Here is a 26,732-nt window from a genome sequence, read left to right on the forward strand (position 1 = left end):
TAAACTGGAGCATAGGAGGTTCCATGTGAACATCAGGAAAAACTTCTTTACTGTGAGAGTGACAGAGCACTGGAACAGGTTGCCCAGGGGGGTTGTGGAGTCTCCTACATTGGAGATATTCAAGGCCCACCTAGACAAGTTCCTGTGTGATGTACTCTAGTTTATCCTGCTCTTGCAGGGGGGTTGGACTAGATGATCTTTTGAGGTCCCTTCCAACCCTTGGGATTCTGTGATTCTGTGAGTCTTTGTTTACAGGCTATAATGTCCTTAGTACTCTTATTCCAGCCTTACCTAGATCGTATTGTGCCTAGTCCAGAGTTCCTTGCTGTCGACTCTGACAAGACTGCGTAGCTGGGTCAATAGCTTGGTGAGCCTCAGTGGGAGCAATGCACACGGACCAGTGCTTCAGTGAGACTGGAAGCCTCTCTGAGCTACACTTCAGTATGGCTCGTCTGGATGAACACCTGATATTCCTGTAGGCTTCACCTATGCAAAGACAAATGAAACCTGTCTGGTCTAAACAAGTAAAAACAGTCTGTGACTGTAGCTGTCTAAGAAATCCATTTAATTAAGCAAATGTGTGTGGTAACTCATATGGTGTGCTTGCCTGGTTGTAGGTCTATATTCATCAGCTTAGAATAGCTATCATGGAAAAATAGCGATGAGCAGAACATTCCCTAATGTGGAGTTTGGAGAACTGGCAAACTGAGTGTTGTGGTTTAAGCTCAGGCCATAAATCAGAACCATGCAGTCTACTCCCCCTGCTCCCAGAGGGATGGGGAGGAGAATCGAAAGAATGTAACTCCCACGTGTTGAGATAAGAACAGTTTAATAACTAAGGTATAACACAAATCACTACTGCTACCACCAATAATAATAATGATAAAGGAAATAACGAGGGAAGAGAATATGATATCACCCGCCAATACCTAGCCCGACCCAGCAGTGAACCAGCCCTTCTGGGTAACTCCCAGTTATATCCCCGGCATAATGTGCTGTGGTATGGAATACCTCTTTGGCTAGTTTGGGTCAGGTGTCCTGTCTCTATTTCCTCCTGGCTTCTCCTCCTCCCTGGCAGAGCATGAGACTCAGAAAGTCCTTGGTCAGAGTAAACATTACTGAGCAGCAACTGAAAACATCATCACTGTTCCCAGGCTGAAAGTCAAAACCACAGCACTGCACCAGCTACTAAGAAGGAGAAAAAAATGACTGCTACTGCTGAACACAGGACACTGGAAACATATGAAATAGGGCAATGAGTGACATCTGCTGAGTTAAGACAATTTATGTCAGCTGATAGAAGGGACTGTTCTTCATATTAATGAGATCATACTGACTTACAGCCATTTTGTCTGGCCTACATCTGCAATTATTTTATATTTTACATATTTGGGTGGAAGGATGAACTGACCTCATTCAGGTAGATGATCTGTTTCTCATATATATGCCAGGAGACAAAGATATAAAATATCAAACATTTATTTAAGCTTGCAAATATTACAAAATAAAATAAAAAGTATGATTGATCAATCTGCTGCAGAATGGTAATGTTCTTTGAGAGCTTTATGTTTGTGGGTCCCAAGGAAATAAATAGTATCTGCTATTTTAATATTGAATTTCTGTTCCTCATCAAGGCCAGGTTACACGAGACCTTGGGTGATATGGTTTAGAGCGAGGTGTCCCTGCCCATGGCAGGGGGGTTGGAACTTCATGATCTTAAGGTCCTTTCCAACCCTAACTATTCTATGATTCTATGATTATTCTTAGTCAAGCCTCCCCAGACTAGGCATCAGCTATTCTAACAAAGACTAAGCCAAGGAATGGAGGGAAGGTAATAGGTATGCCCAGTGCATCTTATTCCCTTGACTACCCCAAGTGATCCATTTTAGCAGTTCTCTTTTCTTTTAGTGACCTGATGGTGAAACAGGCTCAAGCTAAGCTCTTTAGAGCCAGCAATTTAGTCTCAGCATTTAACACAAAGGCATTTTCTTCAGCAGTTAGCTCACACATTATTTAGCTACTGTCTTGGTATAGTTTTACATATAACTTTCAACGAAGGAAAATAAGAAGAAAAAACTCCAGAGTGAGGTGAGATTGACTGGCAGTATCCATCATGTGCTGGTGGTACTGGTCCTGGGCCCCTCATAGGTACTTGGTTGCGGCATATTCACCCCATCCCACTGGCGAGCTTGTACACGTGTCAGAGGGAGGTGGAGAATCCTCTCCTACCCACTCCATTTGGCAGGCGGTACATGTCACAGAGCTCTGGCAAAGTAGAATATATGCAGGAGAACAAACAACTGCTGTTGTAGCCAGCCGCTATGTTGAGTAGGGGTTGATATTTTAGACATATTGTAGTGGTGAGGATTTTCTGTTTGTTTTCTTTTTACAGCTGGTTTGTGAAACTACTGAATACAGCTACATCAATCCTGACACTGTGAAAATCCCTTAAAAATTAGAAAGTTAACAGCTTTTTGGCTCAGGGGAGATGTTTTACATACTAGATGTTCTGGCCCCAACAGCATCTGGCAACCATGGTTTTCCAAGCTACCACAACTTCTGAGGTGAATGGGAGTTCTGCCAGTAGGTGATGACTTGAGTAGAATGATGGCATTTTTTGTGGAATCAGGCAATTACCTACCCACCTTGACTTTGCCTGCTTCACCTTCTGGTTCCAGTAGGCACTCTCCTCAATTTATCTTACACAAAAGAAAAAAGAAAATCAAAACAGGATGCTGCTTCCTAGATAATCTACGCAGACAGAATGGTCTGCAGGAATGAGAAATGACGAAAAAATTATGAAAACATTTTAGAACAAATTTCTCTTGGGACCCCCACATTATTATCTCCTAAACAATACAGTGTTTGTTATGGAAATGCCAACATTCATTCATTACATCATTTTTTTCTACAAAGTGATCCTCTATAACTAATACAGTTAACTGTGTACATAAAGAAAATGGCAGATATTAAAAAGCCTTTAATGGTAACCACTATAAATTAAGAAGGTTACGAACAGTTAACAGGTAACAGATGAAGGTGCATTATTGGAATTTTTATTCCTAATTTTTCTGAGGGCTTAACAAAAGATGTGACTATGCCATCACTGGAAACAAAAAAATCCCCAATGACCTACATGTCAATTATTGTGAGCCATATCCTCAGGGGTAAAAAATACAGGTAAAAATACCCTATGGAGAGCAGAGGGGACGTGGCCCCCGTGGCTGAATCTTCATGACCAAGGAAACACTGAGGCTGAGCAGATTGGAAGGACAGATACTCTTTCCCTCTGTCCTGGGTTCAGCTATAGCTGTAACAGTCATTTTTTCTCCTGTGTTTTTGACTTTCAGCAGTGCTGTTTTGCAGTGCTGTGTTTTTTACTTTTGGCCTAGGAACATCGCTGATAACACCGATGTTTTTAGTTGATGCTCAGTAATGTTTAGTCTGACCAAGGACTTTCTGAGTCTCATGCTCTGCCAGGGAGGAGGGGAAGCCAGGAGGAAATAGAGACAGGACACCTGACCCAAACTAGCCAAAGAGGTATTCTATACCACAGCAAGTCATGCCCAGTATATAAACTGTGGGGAGTTACCGTGAAGGGCTAGATCGCTGCTCGAGTGGGCTGGGTGTTGGTCAGCAGATGGTGAGCGGTTGTATTCTCTCCCCTTGTTATTTCCCTTATCATTATTATTATTGGTGGTAGCAGCAGTGGTTTGTGTTATACCTTCGTTACTGGACTGTTCTTATCTCAACCCGTGTGAGTTACATTATTTCGATTCTCCTCCCCATCCCTTCAGGAGCTGGGGGAGGAAAAAGGAGGAGAGTGAGCAATCGGCTGCATGGTTCTCAGTTACCTGCTGAGCTTAAATCATGACACCCTCCCAGTGGTCTGGTTTTTCTATCTCTCTAACGGGAGTTGCTTCAGCAACTGTTTCCCGTTTCCTTTTTCAAAGCCATATTAATCTAAAGAAAATATTTTACCATTCAAGTTTTCATAATACATAAATTTCCTCATATCTGGTTTTACATCTGCTCTGCCTACCCTCTTCATACTGTCCTGTATGGGACTGACTGATTTCTGTGTCTGAGCTGTGTATGGGTAGTGCTGAAACTTCCTTTCCTCTGCCTACACTTCTCTCTCTCTTTCATTTTGAAATCACTGTGTTATTTCATCATTGACAAACACTAGAAGCTAGTGTTAATCCCAAATGTGGACCTTCTTAAATGTCTTGAAGTGGTTCATTTTCCGTAGACACTTTTCCTTCAGCACATTCAGCCAACATTTTATTTCAGCACTTTCTATTGGATACGTGGTGCTCGTGATTTGATTTTTGAAATTATAGTCTCCCATTGAGAATTAAAGGACTCTTGAGTGTTTCGCATTCAGGTCCTATAATCAGCCTGAGAAAAACAGGAGGCACTAGATAGATGTAATGCTTGCAAAGATCACCACAATGCCCTATTGCCAATGTGAGTTTACTCCCATTGATAGTAATTTAACTAAGTCTCTAACCTAATGGAATACATTTTTATGAGATACACTCTGTTTTCACATGTTCTTCCTAGGATCTCATCTTATCATAGAGTCATAGAATCATAAAATGATTAGGGCTGGAAAGATCCATCTAGTTTCAACCCACTTGCCATGGGCAGGGATACCTCACATTAGACCATGTTGCCCAAGGCTCTGTTCAAGCTGACCTTGAACACTGCCAGTGATGGAGCATTTGCCACTTCTTTGGGCAACCTGTTCCAGTGCCTCACCACCCTCACAGTCAAGAACTTCTTCCATGATGAAACTCATGGTTTAATGCCTACTGACTAAATAAGAATAGTGTTCTGGCCTTTTAGAAGGAACATTATACTGGGAAGTTGAGACATTTGTGATTCTTTAACTCTGTTGCATTCTTTAGCAATGATAAAAATATACAGAATATGTGGGTGGATTTTTTATAATATTTTTTCATCCTCAATTATTGTTTTCTGAAGAATTTTGTATTCCATTACTAGTAAGAGAAACTTGAAAACCACCAAAACAAAAGCTAATCCTGTCTGTTTTAAGAACTTTTAAGTGGTTGAAAGTGCTTTAAGCGCTTGCCTCTTTTCTTCATTGTGGAGAACATGTTAATTCTTTTCTGAAAACCCTGATTTGCCTGCCTTGTTTTCTTACTTCTTGTTGGGGCAATGTTCTGTTCTCCCTTTCATTTTTTTTCATGTTCCTTTCTTTGAGCCTTACACACCCTCTTTCTTTCCATTTGACACATATTTCTTTTCATTAATACTCTTTTTTTTTTTCCCTGTCAGAATAAGAATTAGTGTTACCTCCAAAATTCTGTCTGAAGATGTTTGGTGGGCACATTATAAGTCAGTTTCCTTTTTAATTTACTTTCCACACTTTTGCCCACTTAAGATGCAAAATTCCTCAATAATTTCTATGGAAAGAAAACACCTGAAATTTTCCTGAGTGTCGTGGTTTAAACCCAGCTGCCATCTGAGTGCCACAGCCACAAAATACCTCAAGAAAAGAATTCTCTTCACCAACTCTCCAAATAATAATTCCCACTGCACTGAAAACTCTCTAGATGGATTTGCAGCCTGAGATCAGTTATTGGAGAACTTGTTGCTGCATGGTGAAAGAGCTGGAATTATTAGAGCCATAATAATTTAAGTTAAGTGGCATTTTAGGGGATCAAAACCCTGAAATTTACTGAGTGACATTATAAAATCTCCAGTAATTATGGTTATAAAAGATAGGATAGACAATCGATTGTCCAAATGACTTTGGTGTTACTTAGCTTGCTCTGAGGAAGGTAGATGGATTAGAAAACAAATGATCCCATCCTACATTTGGATAAGGATTGCAAATTCTTGATCATTATATGCATCTTTCATTCCCTTTTCACAGACCATTTATGAATGTTGCATGAAAGTAGAAGGCAGCAGCGTTCACTGCAGTATCTTTCTGAGATCTCTGTTAGCCTAGGATCATGCTACAGAAGAGAGCTCCATGCAGAATAGATACAGAGAAAATATTTCACCTGTGTTTATTAGGCCATGGCAGATTTCCAGAGAGGTATTGCTTTTGGTACGGTATCTTTCTTCCCACAGGAAGCCTGTGTCTGCAGGTGGGCTTGTATGGGCTGGAGCAGGACTTGCAGCAGGAAGACCCCATGCCAGCCACAAGGCTCCTCCATGCAAGGAGGCTACAGCCTAAGTGGCTGGAAAACAGGCCTCCATCTAGTCCCCAGAGCCTGCAGGGGTTGCATGTGCATCCCTGGATGCAGAGGCACAAAAAACCCTCCCACAGTCAGTGCATGGTTAGAGGAAGAGCTACAGACCACTTAGGATCACAGTGTAGAAGTAATTTTCTGCAGTGGCAAGAAGCATCATGCCAGGCATAATTGTTTTCACACAGCCCATTCTTAGACTGATAGTAAGGATAAGGAGGTAAGCTGCAGATTCAGGAACACGCAAGCTGGAGTAGTCAAATCCAAGAGGGGTTCCCCATGCAGTGGAAGGGTATAAAATCTTACAGTGGTATTAGCTATAGCTTCTTAAAACATGTTGGTGTGTAGAATTTGAAGAAAATAAAAACAAGACTCACACAGGTATGTTTCCTTCAGAGTCCATTACAGAGAAATTCTGCCCTTTAACAATGACCTCAGGTGCCTCACTTTACTACAATAACGTAAGCTTCTCATTTCTGTCATCTTTGCCAATGCTTAATTGCTCTAAAACCTGATATTATGCCAAATATCCTAAGAAGGAGATTGTTGTAGCAGACTCTGAAAAATCTTAATATGCCAAAAAAAGAGGATTAAAGAAATTGAAGAGCAGAAAAAAAGAAAAAAAAGCATTCATTAAAATCATTATTTATTTAGTCGTCTTCTTGTTCTGGACAGATCTAAAACTTTATTTGGCAGTGTAGACTGAAGCTTAGTGCTCACCACCTGTTGAAGCATCAGTTATGGTGGTAACACCATCTGAATAGATATTCTGTTTAAGAGGTATCTATGCTACATCTTAATTAAGCCTCCATCACTGTCATGTTGCTTTCATTAGCAGAAGAAACTGAGTCCCAGGAGCTGTCCCAGCTGAGTATGTGAGCTCCAGTTAAGTGAACGAGCTTTCCAGCTCAGTCTGTCCTGAACTTGGTAAGTATTAACTTCTGTATACTAACAGAAACAAGCAGCTAGTTCTTAACTGAGCAACTACTTCAGATTCAGGAACTGAAGAGCATTTTAAATGGACCATAGCTTCTTCCATTTATTAAAACCTACATCATGTCTGTGGTGATGACCGAAAATACTCAGAAAGGGAAGCATTCTTCCTTGAGCTAGCACTAGTCTCATCTATTTTATCACATTAGCCTTTCATGAAACAACAGAATAAGATTATAGAACAAAATCCATTGTACTGTTCATATAAATTAATTACATTCAGGAACACTGTGTACCACCAGAAATCAATGAACTGGTTTCATTAATGGTCAGGCTTAGACACAGCTATCCGCCTTCTGTGATCTGTAGCAGCTTCACTAAAGAACAATTATACCTATCAAACAGAGAACAGAGAAGGAAAGAATAGCATGAAACATGGAAAATCTCTGTTCTTTGAAACTGTGACTCATTCTTCAGTTTTAGGGACTGATTTGGGTAAATGTGGGCTACAGGTGGGACATAGGCAGAAGCTGGAGTCCAACATGTAGACACATAGTCGCCATAACTCATACTTCATCCCCTAACCTTGCAAGTGCTTGGGAGTACAAAGTGCTGCCCAGAAGTGCCTCTGGGCTGGTACTGTGTAATCTCTCAGAGCTTATTTCATGCTTATGCCAGTTTATGTCTGACAACCTGGTCACTACCTGTCCAGTAGTTATGCACATAGCACAAGACATCTAGCACAAGTGTTTGTGCCTAGGGCTTGTCACTTGCAGCCATTTGCACTCAAAATATATCCCAAAGGGCTGATGCTACTGCCCAGAGCCCCTTTTATATATTGGCATACTGTCTATGGTACTCAGCCATGACCTGGGAAGTCTCTCACCTGAGGGGGTTCAGTCCCACACTATAAACTATTTCCACTCCTAGCACTTCCTGCTAGAAGTACTGAGAATGACTTGGTGGTCCCTTTCCTCCTCTGCTAATCCCTGCAGAATGGCTGCTTTGAATCCCTTTTCATTTGGGAGTCCCTCCTGGTACCAAAAATTTAGGGAACTATGTGTCTGGAAGTTAGATACAAAGACTTTCAGTGTCACTGCATCTTTCTGTCTACGTGTCCAATCCTAAGAGACTCCATGTGAGTGCACATTGATTCGGAGAAAACTCCAGGAACATACTCACCAACAAAGTGTTCAAGTTGACAAGCAGGTATTCTTCATTGTGGCACCAGGAGATACGGGGGATAGCTCCTCTTAACCTGTGTCCCCGTATTGCTACACAAGCTGTCCTTTTATAGCCACTGGGCATACATACGTATTCATGAGGCTACATATGGATTACATCATTTTCCAGAAAGTTTCCTGCATGTGTACAAAATTGTGGTGGTGGTCTCTGAGGGTCGTTTACTTCTTCCAACAATCTTCATCACTTCTGGCAGCCTTTGAAGCACGAAGTAGATGCTTATACCAGCTTAATTTGTTCATAACACCACAGACACAACAATCATCCTGTCCTTCTACTTATCAGTTAAACTGCAGCCCATCCTGGACACCTGCCATTCCCAGATACTCCTTGTCCTTATGTCCTCTTTTTCTATCCTGTTTTTCTTACATTCATTTTGTACTAAGGTCATAAGGGCCTAAAACTACGTCAACTACAACAGTTTATCTTATACAAGAATTCTCAGTATGTTCTGTAGCTGTACTTTATCTTTTTTTCTGTGAATCATGCACCTCAGTAATTTTCCATTGCTGCTGTTACAAAGCCATCAAACTTAACATTACTTAAAACTGATTCTAAAGGTTTATATATTTCATTTTGTGATTTTGTGCCCCCCTTGTCTCAGCATGCACACATGTAAGTGAAAGACACCGCAGACGTCTCCATTTCAGCACTCCTAGTCCTACTTCAAGGTAATGCAGCTCCAGTGAATCAGCAAGATAAATCCTGTCAGTTTTGAGACTTCAGAAAACATAGAAAAGCTGTCTCCTTTCAGACCTCACCCACTGCCTTAAGACGGATGAAGTTAATGAAATAATAGTCAGGATTTCATTTGATCCAGAATTTCCCACATTTTAAGGCAACAGAAGGATATCTACACTGAGTGCCTATTTTATCAAAGACTTGTAGCTAGCAAAAAGCAGATGGTGACCCTATTGACTCCTCCTGGTCTGCGGTGCATTAGATGCACAGGCACCAAGACCACACAGAGTAAATTGGGAAGAGGCAGTAGAGCTGGCATCGCCAGCTCAGCTACTCACACCGCTGGGATGGCAAACCCCAGCTCTGGCTGTGGACCCCTTGATTCAACTTGCTTCTGGCTTTCTTTGGAGCGGGCAGTAGCAGGCTGTTCATGTGTGGAATGGGCTGCCCAGGGAGGTTGTGAATGCTCCATCCCTGGCAGTGTTCAAGGCCAAGTTGGGCGAAGCCTTGAGTGAGATGGTTTAGTGTGAGGTGTCCCTGCCCATGGCAGGGGGTTGGAACTAGATGATCTTAAGGTCCTTTCCACCCCTAACTATTCTATGATTCTGTGTGTACTGATAGGGTTCTGGCTGGTCCTGGGACAGTTTGTATGGGTATGTCTCTATTGCACTGCTGAAACCAAGGGGATCTTCCTGGGTTGGCACTTGAGCTCACTGTAGGCAGGAAAACTAATTTATAAACCTTGCAAAACTAAATGGAAGGTGTTCAAACATAATATTTCATTTTTTTTTCCTAGCATGCAAGGTCTTAGTCAAAGCGCCATAATAGATTGTTAAAGCCGGTCATGAAAATTACACCATACTAAAAGATTTATGTCAATGAGTATTTCTGGACTGTCTTATGAGGCTTACTACATTTTTGGCTTAAATCAAGGAAGAAAATGATCTTTAAGCTTAGTTATCAACCAGAACAGACAATAATTTTCCAGTCCTTATTTTACACTTTTTCAGGTGAAATCCAGCCAGTTAACAATAAGTATTCCTTATTTTGCACCTCACTGGTGCTTTTAAATGAAATAATCCATTAAATGCTAAACAGATTTTGTGGGTCAATTTACAGATAATTACTTGCTCAAGACTTGTTTTGAATTCTGCTGAAGTTAAAATAATTCTTTTCAATTGCTCAGTGGGCTTGGGACTATGCAGTGAAGTAGTTTGACTGGAGCGGAAGAGAGAATTCCAGTTAAGGGACTATCATCTTGTACAAGAAGGGATTTGAATGTCTCATCCAACAAACAGATAGAGCCATAATGATTATTAATGTTGTAAATGTTATGGTATTAAAAATCAGCTGGCATTAATATGACAAACTATTTTTTAACAAAAGAAATGGCAGTATGGTTGGCTCGAGAGAACATGAGTTTATCGGTGTCTACACTGTTGTATTTGAGCTCACAACAGTGCTTGTATATAATGAGGAGTCCATGAAGAGCTCATATTTTATATGTATTTATGGACACATAGATACATAAAAATATTTATATAAAAAATTCCAGCCAACCTTCAATTGCCACAGCCACAAATAGAAGTTTGTAATGTTTAGGGCTTTTCATACTCGTTTGTCAAATGCTGTCATGTTTGTATTTTCCTCTTTGCCTTTAAGTACAAAGCCTTTTATTTATACAGGAATATGAAATCAGTGGCAGTCTCTGAATTATTTCTCACTTGGGAGAAAATGACCTTCATATAAATATTGATGCAACAACCACCAGAAACATAGAGAAATTGTGCTTATCATTTCCTAAATGATAACAACTTGAAGTGATTCTGATCTTTCTATATTTCACATCTATCTCTAACTCACTGGTAGAAGACCAAAGAAAACAAACATAAGTGCAGATAGATGCTTAATTACATTATGTTAAGTCATTATTCTCCTGCAATTTCCTGTCTTTTAAACATGTACGAATTTATGATATGACTCTCTGCTGAGCAATGAAAATAACTACTTTTTAATAATTATTTACAGTCATAGCCATGAGAGCTTTTTGTTGTTGTTGTTGTTAATGTTATTGTGGAAGCACTTTAAAGATCAAGATCTTTTTATACCAAAGTCTGTGCTCACTAGATATAAACTGTTTCTATTCCATTACATCTGAGTTCATATTTGAAAGACCTGGTGCGGATTTTTCAAGCATGTGGTCATCAAAATAAGAAGTAAGAAAAATAGCCTGTAATTAAGTCACTGGTCATTTGTAACTGCCTCCTTACAGGTTAAAAAGCATATTCCTCTGAGAAGTTTAACACAAAATTATGTTCTTCTAACTCCAGAAATTATTCCTAATATGGAATGTGTTAGATAATGATATATAAGCAGTTTTTATCCAAAGGAAAAGTGTGAAGACATCTTCCTCCATGAAACCTACTGCTCAGTGCCAACCAGGCTGCAATTTATTACAACACTTAGAAAATAGCCCAGTATCCTTTCCTACAGAAAAATCAGCAAAGACGGCAGGCAGGCTCATAAGGCATAAGAAATGTTTATTAAAAGAAGAAAATCTGCTGAGCATTTTAAGTCCTTGTGGATTAAACCCAGTAGGCACCTAAGCACCATACAGCCAGTTGCTTACATCCCCCTCGCTTGGTGGGATGAGGGAAGAGAAGAATGAAAGAAAGAAGACTTGGGAGTCAAGACAAAAACCAGCCAAACAAAAGTTTAATAAGTGAAGGATAAGTGCAAGAAGAGGGAAGAAAACAAAACAAGGGATGCAGAGGCAATCACTCACCACATCCCTTGGGTAGACTGATGCTCAGTCAGTTCCCAGGCAAAAGACGACTAACACTCCTAAAACCTCCTCTTTTCCCTTTTATTACTAAGCATGGCATTATATGGTTTGGAATACCTCTTTGGTTAGTTGGGGTCATCTGCCTGGTTGTGTCCCCACCCCATCCACTGTGCAGCTTTCAATCTATTCACTGGGGGGCAGAGTGAACAGCCTTGGCGTTGTGCGATGTTCAGCAAAAGCTAGAACACTAATGTGTTATCAGTACTGTTTTGGTAAAAACTACAGCACAGCACCATATGAGCTGCTACAAAGCAAATTATCTCTATCCTAATCAGGCCCAGGAACAACCTTTTGATTTTATTCCCCAAAATACACTCTTAGCAGACAATATGCATTGCTAAAGGAGGAATCTGAAATATTCTTGCTTTTACAAATTTTACCTGGAACTTCCAGGTATTCAGACAGCATCATACAGAAGACAAGAATACTGCTTTCCTCTTCTCTTTCTGGGGAAAAGTTATTCTTCTCTTTATTGAAGCACCTTTTTTTAAGGGGGGCTGTAATTATTGCTGACTTTACAGTAGGCAGCAGTTGAATTGTATTGCTTCTCTGAGTAGTCTGATGTTTCACATTTAAATATTTTGCTGGTGGGATGTGTAAGACATTGGGAGAATGGGAGTTTGTTATATCCTTCCAGTCAGAAGAGCTGTTGTCATGCAGCAGGCAGAGCCAGACCTCTCAGCCAGCTGAATCAGAAGGCTGACCTCCCCTTGATGCATGTGAGCAGGATGGGACCCCCAAGAGCCAGAACATCCCTGTACCCCAAGAGGTACAAAAGTTTCAAAAGGTCAGGAAAGATTTTTGAGGTATACAATTTGCACAAAGCCATGTCACATTAAATCCCCATTGGTAGGGAAGCTACACCAAGCTGTGCATGGAGCCTTCAACTTCTGGGAATTTCTTTCAGCTCAATGTGATTCACAGGCATGAGGGCTAATAAGAACATAGTGTATTATTAAAAATATCAGCTTGACAGGGCTCAGCAAGTGCCTGTAGCAAACGTACCTAGGAAACTGGGAAAAAGCCTGACTGCATTAACTATCTGCATCTGAGCCTTCTTACTTCTCTGTGGAGAGAGGCAGAGAAATTACATGAGGTTGAGATTTTAATGAGAAGAAGTAGAGGACTAATGAAATGCTAATGAGTTCAACATAATCCAGTGTGTCACTGCAGGCTCTCAGTCCTTTCAAGCCTGGTAAACAAAATAGCAAGCATTAATTTGCCTGAAGTGGATTCATGAATTTAGCAATGGAACTTAGAAGGTAATGAAAAATACTCCATGTTCTCAGCAGTGACACCACATCTTTGTTTTCTGAAGACATTTGCCAAAGGTGGAAGTAAGACCTCCGTTTTCCACCTTCCATGAACTTGCTCAGAAGGCTTCAGAGGTGATAAGGTTGTTTCCACAGCATTTCTACACAGGTAACAAGCTCATTGGGAAGGAGATCTGTCAGAAAAGTAGAGACGGATTGTGGATTTTCACGGGAAACACAGGTTTGGAGAAGGGAAGTGGCTCTAAGTGCAGGTGCTGGGGGGTGTGGGCTGCCTGGAAAATGAGGGCTTTCGCTTCAGGTACAACCAGCTTGTTCCTCTGCTTGAAACCCAGAATATCTCAGCCCTACAAGGAGCTTCCAGGCAAAAGCTTTTCCTTTCCAGAGTGACATAACTCTGGGCCCAAATAGTCTGTGTCATAAGACAGGAGAGCTAAGAATGCAGAAGTAGGTTGGAACTATTTTTACAGCCCTGTGATCCACAGATGATCTTTGTCTTACACAGGAGAGAACAAGTTTCAAGCTGTTCTGCTTAGTTTTTTGGGGTTTTTTTACAGCCCTCAGTAGCCCATGCTGTTCCTCAGGGATTAGTGGGACACAGGGCCATGGCTGCCACTCATCTCCCTTCCAGAAAAACAACTTGGATCCACAAAGGAGTAATTTAAGTAAGATCTCTCCTGGTACAGAAACAGCCTAAGGCACTACAGAGTATGTCCAAAATTACCCTTTTGCTTTTTATCAGCAGATTTCTTTATATACGGCTCCTAAAAGAGTTACGTATGAACTGAATTCTAACTGATGTTTTAATGCTACTGTCCATTACAGCTACATTTGAAAGTTTGGGGTCTTCTTAAAGAGAACTCATAACCAGTTCTTTTCACATGGAAGATAATTCTTGCCCTAGAAGGTACCAAGGCTACCTTGACTGACTAACTTTCCTTTGGTTCCTATATTTATAGCATCACATTACAGATTCCAAATACTTGTTCCAGACAAATTCCTTATTTTCCACTGAGAGAAGAAAATATAGCAAAAGAAAATAAAAGCAGTCATTCAGAACATCTTCAGTCATATTTTGCCTTGAATCTGTCTTGTTATAGATTTTAACATTTGTACTTCCAAGGAAGAAATCTGTTTCTTTTTTAACACTTCTTTTCAGTTATACATATATCACAATAATTTAGCATACATTTCCCTAATCTTTGATTAATGTCTTACCTTTTACTTAAATACCCATTAAAATAAAATCATCCCAGTAATTTTGGTTGAATCCCATATCACTGGCATACTGTTAATGAAAACAAGATTAGCATCTGAAGCTTTCAAGGGATGATTGATGTCGAGTTTGGATTCTTTCCTGACAAGATAGACTCTCTAATTCTTTTAAATGAGAAAATAAAAAAGCATCATGGGCTTCTAATGAGACTTCTCACACTTCTTTATGTGCAAAGCCCCACGTCAAGTTATCTGCACAATTCATACAAGTTAGGAATTCAGTAGGTGGGTGAAAAGCGTTTTCAAGTCACTGCTGGACATGATGACTGGCATTACTTTCTTATTTTTCCATTTTTTCCAAACTGTGTCCATCAGACCCTTGTCTTCTATCTGGGTTTTTAAAAATCTGGGGCAGGGATTACCTCTTATGGAAACACAAGTAACAACATATTTTATCTTCTAAAATTCCCTTTCTGAAACAAATTTCACCTCCATTTATATGGAGCCACATGCAAATTACATCCTTTCTGAAATGTTCTTTTCAACAAAAATAGTTCTCCATATGCCTTTGTTGGTTACCTGCTGTATTAAAAATAAGTTTCCAGTGCCAGAATTCTGTGGCTGACAGTGCATTTGTGTTTATAGCTAAACTTTCATGATCCACTAAAACTCTCAAAGGCAATACTGAGAATGGCAAAAAAAACATTAACAAACCTGAAATCCCTCTACCTTTGTTCTCTCACACGTAAAGTGAGAATAGTACTTGGTAGAACTTGGTAGAGATGGTGACTTGATAGAACTACCATGCAAGAGTTGAATTCATTAGTATTTGCAAAATACTTCAGGACTCCAAAGTGAAGTTCACTTAAAAAACTGTTAACCTAAAAAATGTTGATCATTTCTTGCCTTTTTCTAATATTGTCTCAGAACTGGAATACTGCAGTTTTAACACTGAAAGAGATTATGCATAAAGTGTTTTTTCACTGCCCTGTGCTGCATTAGCGCCTTTGTCCCATTCCTCATGCCTCATGTCATCTGCTTGGACACACAGGTAAGGGCTAACATCACCTGCCCTGGATATGCAAAAACAGAGCAGAGGAATTCATAGGGAGCCCTGCGATGCTGTCTGTGGCAGTGCAGTGTCTGCATGAAGGAATTCAGATGCTTTTGCTTTGAATGCAAATTGGGTCAGCTGCCAAAATTGTCCCCTGATACCACTGCTGATGCTTTGTTGCTGCTGCTCCCTCCTGCCGTGTAGGTTCCTCTCCTTCAGGTATCAGTAGGGGAGGACAGCTGTCTCAGACACAGAAAAGGTCATCCTTATCCACCTCTTGCCCTTATTCTGGTTACCACTGCCACTGTTTTTTCCTCTCAAGTGTTAATGAGGGCTGACCTGTGTTTTCTTTTGGGCAGGGTCTGATATTCATAGCAGTGAGTGCTTAGCCTAGATTAGCATGGTTGATTATGTCATGTATTTTCATGACTTTGCTACTCCCACTCTTTAATTGAATGAAAATTACCCGAGGCTCAGTTTGTCCTCTGTACAATCTGAAGTGACTTGTATCCTGTAGTCAAAAAACACTGTTCCTGTTTGGTGAACTTGTCTTTCTCCTGTGTTAATTATTAGGATGTCCACTTCACACACCACGACTGTGGTCCTCAGCCTGAATACTCTTGTGCATATTGTTAACCTTAAGCATATGAATAGTTCTACTGAAGAAAAAAGCTTAAGTTATACATTATTGTAATGCAGTATTGGGGCTATTTATAGATTATTAGAATGTTGTTTCATAGCAGTATGAGCTCAACTCCTCAGCTTGCTCCTCTGTAGTTTTCTAAGGTTCTCTATAACTGATGGAAAGAGTGAGCAATTGGATCATACAATGAAAATCAGTGTTTAAAATATCAGCCTTTTAGCATCTTTTCCTATGTCTCCCACCTCAGTGGATCAAGAAGGATGTGCTAGTGTTTGTTACTCTTACAGTGATAATGGTAAAGCTTTTCCTTGTAAGGATTTCTGAGATTTATCTTACACCATGTATTTATGTAGGGCACACTGGGACTGTACTGCTAATGAGCTGGGGAAGAACCAGATGTGATTAAAATAAATTAAAGAAAGGCATTACTGGGGCTTTTGTTATTCTTCAGAAGGCCGGTGGACATGCTGAGTATTTATGGCGAAGGTCAACATCCAAGCGTACTGTTTACAAAATATTTTCCACAAGATAGGGTTTTTTTTCCCAATTTCCAGTCCTACCTACAAAACATGGATGTTTTCAAAAAAATTGTGTTATTTTTTATTTGATCACTTTTTTTGAATCAGATTTCCTCAGAAAAATGGTACAGTCAGTAAGAAAATGGAGTTCACAGATCACATTACCTGGCTTATAAAACATGGAAGGAGAAACCTACCACTGGAGATGAAACAGAGCTCACGTCCTATCTTTGTACCCTTCCACTCTGGGGATGTTCTGTTACATATAAATGGTATCATCTAGATAAAGCCTGAGAAATGAAGCTTGGCTTGGGAAGTCCAGATAGCCCTGAGAGTTAAAACTGGAAATTCACTGGTTGCCTAAGTTGCACTATTTGAAGTCCCCTCCTCAGAGGTGCTTTATCCTTCCACAACATGCTCTCTTGCCCCACCCCTGACAAGCTCCTGGCTCCAAGGATACATTAGTAGTATCTTGCATCTTCCTTACTTTGTGTTGGAAGATTCATCCCCCAGCAGAGCCCCTCCACAGCCTGCGCTGGGGCCCTGGAGGCAGGTGCTTTTCTCTGGATTAAAGATACTGAATCAAACCTGGAGGCACCAAGTTCCTGCATGTCTCCCAGGAAGTATGCCCCTAACTGAAGAGGAAACCCACAAACACCAGCACAAGCCAGCACCACTTTTGCCTCCAACACAAAATGATGAAAGGGTATAGATTTGCTGAAAATTCATAACAGCTTAGTTTCTTGAAGAGTTCCAGTGATAAGTAAGACAGGCTTGGCTCTGTCCTGCTGTCACAGGACTCTCCAGACTCTTCAGGTAACCTTGCCATGAGAGCCCAAAGCACAGCAGATGCCTGTGGGGTGAAATATTCCCTTTGTCTTCACACAGAATGGCTTTGGTGGAAGGCAGGCACAGAGTGGCAGGCACAGGGCTGCTTCTGCTGCTCTCACCAAAAGAGGGGGAAGTAGACAGGCTGATATAGATGCCAAGCACTCCCTTTGAGAGCAGCTGAGCAATGAGGGTGGCAAGAGGGAAGCAGGAACAACGCTGTGTGGTTTGGAGGTGATGTAAATGGCCAGTATTGACTCACGTGACACATTTAGGTTGTTTTCTTCACTTCCACTCTTTCTACTTTCAGATGTTCTGATTTCCTGTAATCTTTACATAGTCACATGTGGACAAGTAAACAGATTTGAATCAAACATCTGTGCTAATTTATTGCACTGTTTAAAGCAAAGCTTGAGCATTCTCATAACTACAGGCAGGGACTGGATATGCTGGCAGATACAGATGGGTACATTGTGGTTTGTGCACAGAAGAGGTCAGGGCTGTGCCTGAGCTCCATGTGGCAAGGGGACCAGGAGCCAGCCAACCCCAGGACAGTGGGGGCAGACCCCCTTCCCAGCATGAGGCTGCCCTTTGCATTCCTTGCGGTATGGCTATGCGAATCATGAGCATGTTTTCTTGAGCTGCTTCTGGGGCTGCTGGGGCTCCCAGGGGTATTCAGGTAGTGCTGGGGGGCTGTGTCTCACAAGGCAGATGGTTTCTAGCTTCCCATGCCATGGGCCTTATGGGGCCAAGACCCGATGTGTTTTTTCCTCTTGTTCTGGCCTGTCTCCTTGGCAAGGCAATGAATGTTTTCCTGTCCAGAGCCTGTGCTATGGGCCAGAGCATAAACAACCCATAACAGAAAATAAAATGAACACTTCACAGGCTGGAGCTCCCAAGTTCTTACAATAGTTTTTACACCAGAGCTGAGATCAGAGCAAATTAAAGGTTTTGAATACAGAGTCTCCTGGTCATCAAAGTCACCCCCTGTTCATATAGCAGTTCTGGCTTTCCTGACACGAGGCATAGTCTCAAGCATGTTGCTTTTCTATAAATTCTTCTTTATGCTTGGAAGGCATTTCAGGGACCCTAAATGTCTATTAAATGAAAAATATAAAAAGTGGAAAGCCATTATCCCCTTGTGAACTGGTCTGGAAAAATATGCATATGAAATAAGTCTAGAGAGGAAACCAAAGGAAGCTGCAGTCATGATCAAGTAATATTTTTTTTTTTGTCATTTTTGGGTTTACTTTCTTTTGCAATTGTCATACCTGAGATTGAGTCTTCTAAATCTTCCCCGATTTTCTACATCATGCTTCGATGAACATTTATACAAGGACCCAAGGAACAAAATTACAGTTGCGTTTCTAATTACCTAATGCACATGACAGATCTTCTGCCTGTATTTACCTTTGTGCCATGTCCTGACTGCCCCTGCCCTGAGGCAATCTTAAGAGAAAAGTTCAGTTAGCCTTCTTGATAGGTAAACAGAACTTTGACAAGCAAGTTCCACGTTTCCTCTATGTCTATTCCCAGGTTAGCAAGTCAGGTATTTTAAAAACAAGCTAGGCTACAATAAGAATACACATACAGGTGTAGCTAAATCTGCACAGAACTACACAGGAATCATGTGTTCTACAAGTTGACAATTGAAAATAAGCAGCGTGGGTAAGTCCCTGTGTGGACAAAACCTAACAATGTTAGATAGAAAGGCAACTTTAAAAAGAGAGAAAGAGGAAAGAGGTGGCTTGTTCCAGGCCCGCCAAGAACGTTTGGAGCCTTGAGAACATGCACTCCCTTGCTTTACTGAGCGTTCCTTCTGTCTTGTCCACTGCATAATTTCTTGCCTTTCACACAGCTTCTTTCTGCCACCAGCAAACAACTTGTTCTCTGCTCATTTTATCCATTCCCTGGGAGTGGGGCTTACTGTTTAATTCTCCAGCTTTCCTCTTGTCACATCTTCCTGGCTTGCTGATGCCAGGCGCTGGCAGATGTTTGCCCTCTGTACCCTCACCTTCCCTGTTCCCCCTTCTCTTCACCCCAATAGAATTCAACATTTTTCAAACGTTTTACTTTATGGCTGAAACTCTGCACTTTCTGTGAGACATATTGACAGTATTGGTGAATACAGATGCTCAGGACAATCTTTAGCAAAGGTACGGTCTTCCCTAGCTCACCTGTCTTCCTTCTTCATCACTGAGAACCATTCCAGCATTTAGAGAAAAAAAATCTGTTTTCTTTTTGCTTTACCAACAAGACCCTTCTTTTGCAGCTAGTCCTCGGACTTTGATAAAAGTGGATAATACTGCTGCTCATTCCTCATCCATGCTTTAGACAGACAGTTCAATCAAGCTAGGAATATCACAGTGACAGCATTGACAGATTTATTTATGCTTTTTCTGGATCAGTAGAAGACTACATATTCCTTGAAATGCTTATACACTCCCAGAATTACCTCTGTAAAATCTCTACCATACTTCATTAATACAGAAGTAGTGTTTTCATATCTTTGCATTTCTTACACACAAATGAACACGCAAGTGCTAGACAACATTGTGCAGTGAGTTCAGTGCATCCATGACACATTAAACTCCAAAATAGTTATGCTGTTCATTTCTGCATGTGCAGTGTCTGTCCATTTGGGATGTCCAGATGTCTGGACATCTGGAAATTCCAGACAAGTGTCCGAAGCCCACGTTTTTTATGTGGACAACATTTCTGGGGTGAAAAAGAAATCATATGCAGAAACCCAAATGTATATGTATAACTTATTCAGAAACCCTAGACAAGCCGAGAGTACTTTCAGTGTAATAAAAAAGAGAATTAAAAAAAAGGTCAACTAACTCCTGCTGAAGGGCAATAACAGTTCAGTGCTCAGATTCCTCTTTGAGCGTCTAAAAACCTTCTTCATATCTCATTTTGCCTTGGTTTTATTACACCTTTCATTTCATCCATTCTGCCTAAAAGACACCCTCAGTAACTTCTTTCCTTTTTCACTGTGAAAATATTTCTGAGTCTCGCATTACACAATGCACTTTAAAGCTCCCATGCTTACCTCTCTCATCATGTTCATCACTAGTCCTGTTTTGTTGGCTTTTTCTTCTCCCATGGCTTCATGACTCTTGCTTCTCAGGGGTCCAGTAGGCTATTTCTTACTGATACACCTCTTACTGTGTGGTATGTGCATATGTCTTTATAGTACTGCTATATAAATACTTGATAAGAGCTGTGCATTGCTTTATGAAACTACAATTGATAAGGCAATTGTTTCAAAACCAAATTAGGCTTACATTAGTCCTAGAATTATTTTCTAGAGATCATGAACACATTTCAAACTGAGTTTAACTCATGCTAAAAACTGTGGTAAAAGGGAAGATTCATGCTCAGAATATTTGGGATGACTGAATATGCATGGCACCTTTGCAACTAGTGTGGCACAAATCTAAGTCCTGATTAATGAATATAACTTCTGTGGTCAGAATGATAAAATAGACAGTAAGACTTCAGAGAAACTTCTTTAAAAAAAAAATTATGGACCTATAGGGAAAACATAGGATGGATATTATTCCATCCTAGGAATAACAGAATGCTGGGTGTGATTGTTGGCCAGGTGGTTTGCAGTAATTTGATATGCTTGACCTGTAAATTAATAATTAATCAAGGATATAAGAACGCATGAATAGAAAAAAATTATTGAGAGGTAAAATGGAAGCAGTATCAGGTTTCAGAAAGTAGGAATACTTTCAGATCACAATCCTGTTAAGATTCACACTAGGAATTAATGTCAGGATTGACCTATAATGCACTGAATAATCTTTTCAGGTAGTTAATTCTGTTACTTATAGGTTGGTAAACTGTGTTGAAACTTTTGTTACATTTTCTTTTAAAACTATAAATCTATTCTATTCTTCTGTTCATTTTTTTATATTGGTATGTAGACTATGAATGATTCATCTGACCAGCGCTTTTTGCTTGCAGGCATTATGGATCAAAGAACAGCCATTCATATGTCCCTCACCATTCTTGCTGGAGGCAGAATTCCCCTTCATGACATGAAACCATTAGGAGGAACCAGAGACAGAAAAAACAGACCAAGAGAAATAGCCATGGCTATAATGTAAGAGAATAAATAATTGCAAACAAGGCTCTTTGTAGCCTGGAGAAAGCGTGAGAAAGTTTATTTTAGGATTAAATTGACAATAAATCAAATAATTTTTGAAAACTGGAATGAGTTCCTTTACTGCGTTTGGGCAGTGAACATGCAGGTAAGCGTTGCTACTGCGCACAGTAGGTTGGTTTCTACAGTACAAGTAATGTAGCTTGGTCTTTATTTAGGCCATACGTTGAAAGTTTTACTGTTGCAAACTTAATAAAGAAATCATCCTGATGTTTGTTTATGTTCATTACATATCCTGTTCTAAAGGATTTTGTGAATAGTAATTATTACCACTTTCTAAAAATATGAAAATGAGAAGACCCCCATGTTATGGTCTGAAAATTCGGGTGGAAATTTGTGCAGCTTCATCTGGTAATTCTTATTGTTATCCTGAGGTTTTTCTTGCCAGGAATTTCCCTCTTCTAGACTGTTCCACCTTTTAACATCAATATTAATTCCACTTATGACATATAGGTTTTTCCAGGCTACTTTCAGTTCTCCAGTACTTTCAAGGCCAAAGAACTGAGTAGCTACACCCACAGGTATTTCAAAGAAATTCAGTGCACATCTATGTTGGCACAGGGGATGGCCTGCCTAGGAATAAATTCTAGAATTAAAACATATTTTAAGTGAATCTTAAATGTGTCTTAATATATAAAAACAGATAAAAATCCTTTTGGTGAATTACTTTGAACTACATAAGATCCTGGAAAGCTTGGTGATCTCCTATATTCATTTATTTTTAATTACTAATATGTATTTTCAAGTCTTCTTATAAGCTTAATATGTAGGTTAACAAAGTAGTATGGTTAGGAACTTGAGTCAGCCCACAAAATGAAAATTAACCAAAAAAATAATTAAATTATCCCAAAACAAAATCAGAACATTTTCTTGTATAGGGTGAAGGGTTCACATACTTAATGTCACATGCAGAATCTTTGTTTTCTTACTTTCTGATATGTCAGAGCAGTTGGAACTAGAAAGATAATGATCATATGTGTGTGTGTGTGTGTGTGTGTGTGTGTGTGTGTGTGTTAAACAAATACGAAAGCATTTTAAGTCAAAACAAAGAACTAAATAAAATGGTCTCTATTTATTTTTGTTGGGTTTTGAGCTTTTGAGTTTGTTTTGTTTCAGGTTTGGTGGCTTTTTTTCACAGATTAGCTCTTGAAAGCCCCTGTTTTGCATTTACTTCCTGTAATACTAGCCTTAAAAAGTGTGAGTAATATCTTTCAGTGGAAGGTAGTATGAAGATACAAAATATTTGTATTAATAAATAGTGGTAATACATTACTATTAAAATCATTTCACTCTAAGCAAAAGGAATTCAGGTTTAAGTCCCATAATTAAGGTTTTTACAGTATTAAGATGGAATGAAAGGGACTGAAGAAAGTTAATCTTTTTATGAAATAGATGATAAAATTCTTCTGGCTGATGCATTGATGGAAATAATGGATTTCAAAGCAGGTTTCAAATGGATTTCAGATGGAATGTTAAAGAAAGGGAGAAAATGTCTGTATTATCCAAGAATACATGTAATCTATAATTTAATGCATAATAGCTGCTCTAACCCAGACATTACCATGTCACAATATGACTGATTATTATATGAAAATGAATACCTCAAAAATGCTAAGTGCTATATGAAATCAAGTAGCATTTTTATGAGTGGCAAAATCTTCAGAAAGAGCAAAGTTTCTCTCCAGATCTTTACTAAATCACACTCCTGACCATGTTAGGAAAGGAAAGATAGTAATTGTGCCTGCATAATGCTAGTACAAAAATATAAGATCTTTTACGTCAATTCTCATTTTTAGGTATTAAAAACCCCCTTCTCAATCTATAGGTAAACTCCCACATTCTCCTAATCTGTATGCACTTGATAAAGCAGATGGGATTGCTAGAATAAGAATTTACCTCAGTAGGCAATTCTTTGACAGATTATAACATTTTAAAGCTCATTTTGAATGATCTTTCACTGTAACACATAGTTTTGGGAAGTGAAATGCGTTTTCTACCCATTGGTTATTCCTCACTGAAAAAATTTTCCATATGAAGAGCAATTTCCTTTCTACTTAGAGTGAAAAATAGGGGTCAGATATAAAACAATTTAGTGCCTTTTTTGAGAAATCCCAATTGTCACATTCAGCTTTTAGTTTTAGAAGTAGAGTTGGTCTTTTAATTGCAGTTCTTGAAGTGTAAACTTAGAATTCTATTTTCTGTACAAGTCTACAAAACCTATATATTAAAGTTTGCTTTCTTATAGATGTTAAAATCTATTTATAAAAAGCTTCTCCCAAAGGTCAAGTCTCGTCCTTAGTCTGATTCAACCAGTTTGAAATGTTTCCTTCCAAACTGACTTTCTTTATAGTTTTATTGATTGACAGTCTTTCATCTGTCTGAAATGCATGGTTGTTTTGACAATGGAAGACTATATTTCTTGTTCATTGTTCTGTTGAGGGATATTGATCATGGCATTTGGAACAAAAATGCTCCCTTCTTCTGTCATAATTCTTTTCTCTCATATATATATATATTTATTTATTTATTTATTTTCCTTTGGGTGCACCTATACAACATAATATAATGTAGTGCCTTGCCAGGCCAAGCTGCCTTGGGCACCAAAAAACAGTATAGCAGTATTGACACACCAATCTGTCTAGGTTAATTAAGCTGGTTGAGAAGATATGAAGGTGGAGCATCATGCAGCTACTGTAGCGTTTATTGCACCATAATTATGTTGCAAGGTATTTCTGAGTCATAGTATAGCCTTGTCCTTCAACACTGACAGTGTCAGATGCTGCAAAGAGACAAAGCCTTCAACATCTCAAGCAGAAAGATAAGGAATAAGGATGGTGATTGTAAAGGCAGAAAACTTACATAGAAAAATCCCTTGGTCTGCCTTGGCTGCCGAGTCCACTGCTACAATCAGTTCCTGACAAAGGCTTACAAAGACTGAACTAGCTGTCTGTGGGGGATACTGGAAGACAGAGTGAGTACACAACACTTGACCAGGATCATAAAAATCAAATCTTATAATCTATGAAGAATATCACATTTTCTAGAGGTCATCTCTGAAGATTGTTCTTCAGCGTAAGAAGTAAAAGTCTTTTGTTACTAATGGTGACTACAGGGATTGTGTTGTTCTTGAAGTCAAATGGTCACAGGATGCCACTTCTTTTGTGGGGTTATCTTGTTGGCTAATCTGTCCCATGCTAGCCCATAAAATTTGCAGACAGTCTGACTTCAATCTGGAAGAAATTAAAAAGTAAGAAAATTCCCCTCCAAAAGACAACAACTTTGTTCAATCTTTTTTAATTATCTTAGTCTCTCTAATGGCTGGTAGGATACACACATGCAGTCAAAAATAGCCTATAGACTCAAGTAGATTCATAATGTGCCCATGCTTTTATGAGTGGCTACAAATGAAACTAATTCAATAGATTTTACTTGTTCTGTGGAACTAGAAATGGAATAATGAAAAGGAAAATATTCTGGGTCTGTTACACTTGTGTGCAAGATCAGCTCCTGTAACATGATTCAGCTAATGGATAAAATATCAGCATGTTTGCTGATAATAGGTTGGAAACAGAAATCTTTCTCCCCATAAACCATCTGCATGGATTGCTCAAAATGAAGACTTTAAATGACTGAAAAAGAAATTACTTTATATTAAAAGAACAGTTGTTGCTCAATAAGCTGTTGGAATACTCAAGATATAAAGGTCCTTTTGCGGCAAAGTCAGGACATTTAGTAAAGCATGGTGATTTCCAGTAGGGATACTATAAATTACAGCCAAAATAGAATTTAATTAACAGAAATATTGCTAATTACCAGCAGTGGTTTATTCATGTTATGGCATTTCTTCTTAAACAAATTAAAATAGCTGTACTTTGCAATGGCACTGGCTGGAGTTAGAATTGTTATGCAATGGGAATGTATTAGCTGCAGTATTACATATTTTGTTTACACAAAATTATTTCTATCAAGAACATGATTTGGAGCTGACCATAACCTTAGAAATGACATTTTAAGCAACTTGGGGATGGCTGTACCAGTGAGCTGATCAGGCTGTATTTAGAACAGACAGACAGAACCACGCAAGAGAAGCTGTTTACTTTGCTATGTCATAGGAAACTGCAAATCCTGAACCATTTAATTACCTGAGGTCAAACCTGGTGTGTCTTGTGAATCGATCAGAACATTAACACTAGGCTTCAAAACCACATCATAGATACTACATAGTGAAATTTACCTGTTAAACATTTCCTGTATGTCTTAGGAGTGCCATTAAAATCAGCTTCCAGTTATAATGTAGCTATGTAATACTGTCCAGAAGGTGAGTCAGGAGCGTATGCATTTACAGATAGTTTTTCAATGAACACAGCTGTATTGTTTAGTGGTTCATCACTACAGTACCTCAATTATGTTACCTAATTAGATGAAGCTCAAGATGAAGGCAAATGCATTCTAGATGTATTTGTTACCAGAACTGTTTAACAGGGTCATAAAAAAGGCTTTAGAAATTTTCTTGCAGGTATTTCAATATTTTATGTAGCATTTATTTTTAAACCTGGTGTGAATCTTTGTCATCCGATATTTATCCAGACTTTTGTAGATTTGACGCCAAATAAAATGTCATGTACAAATGAAGAATAAGAACCAGATACCTGTCATTGCTCATGGGTCAGCAACAGCCTCACTAACTACTTCTAATCTTGAATATCATGAGATTCTTGTAGCTAAACCAAGACACCAGTTCTGTCTATGTGAATGAAGTAAGTAATGCAAATTAGAGTCTCTGAAAACAGATGTCTGTATGAAACCCCTTTAACCCAGTAGTCATTTGTCCTGGTCTGAGTCTTGCTTAATCAAAATAAAGAGATATGCAGTTCCCAGGAACTTAAAAGATTGGATATAGGGTCAGAAATGTCTCCATGGAGCCTCCAGCAGAGACAAAGTTCGTGGAGGCGAAGCTTTGTGTTAATTGTAGCATAATTACTGGGTGACAAGGGCTCATAGTGGGGCAATACATATGATGTGTAAAGTGTAAATAAATGCTGTTTTATGGAAGTAAGGAAAGAAGAGGCAGAAGGACTGCATTTTGATGAGTTACGGG

The sequence above is a fragment of the Neopsephotus bourkii genome, unplaced genomic scaffold (genome assembly GCF_033783945.1).
Source record: "Neopsephotus bourkii isolate Nb327-2 ecotype Australia unplaced genomic scaffold, CSIRO-AGI_Nbou_v1 NB_1765, whole genome shotgun sequence".
NCBI lineage: Eukaryota > Metazoa > Chordata > Aves > Psittaciformes > Psittacidae > Neopsephotus > Neopsephotus bourkii.